Consider the following 283-nt stretch of genomic DNA (forward strand, 5'->3'; position numbering starts at 1 on the left):
CACTGATGAAATTATGATAATTAAATGCAACTACATCAACATGGTCCCTCATTACATGCGAATATTGCAGCAATTGCTAGTTGAAAGAAAATATCCAAAAGAGCCTCCTATAAAAAACATAGCCCAAAAAGTATGGCAAGACTTAATACATAGGTCCAATATCTGTTTGCGAATAATTAATTTTCTATTTTAAGTGTGCATGTTTTTCTGTGTGTGCTTAGTACATGGTTCTTCAAACTTTTTTTTATCACAACGCAGTTTGATTTTTTACACTACTGTCACA

General features: G+C 32.2%; 1 protein-coding gene across 1 annotated transcript in view; it reads right to left on the reverse strand.

The window, feature by feature from the left end:
- Positions 1-283, reverse strand: part of LOC119582329 (lysophospholipid acyltransferase 7-like) — a 33,282-nt gene that overhangs the window by 579 nt on the left and 32,420 nt on the right.

Source organism: Penaeus monodon, chromosome 15 (assembly GCF_015228065.2).
Source record: "Penaeus monodon isolate SGIC_2016 chromosome 15, NSTDA_Pmon_1, whole genome shotgun sequence".
In the NCBI taxonomy this organism is placed as follows: domain Eukaryota; kingdom Metazoa; phylum Arthropoda; class Malacostraca; order Decapoda; family Penaeidae; genus Penaeus; species Penaeus monodon.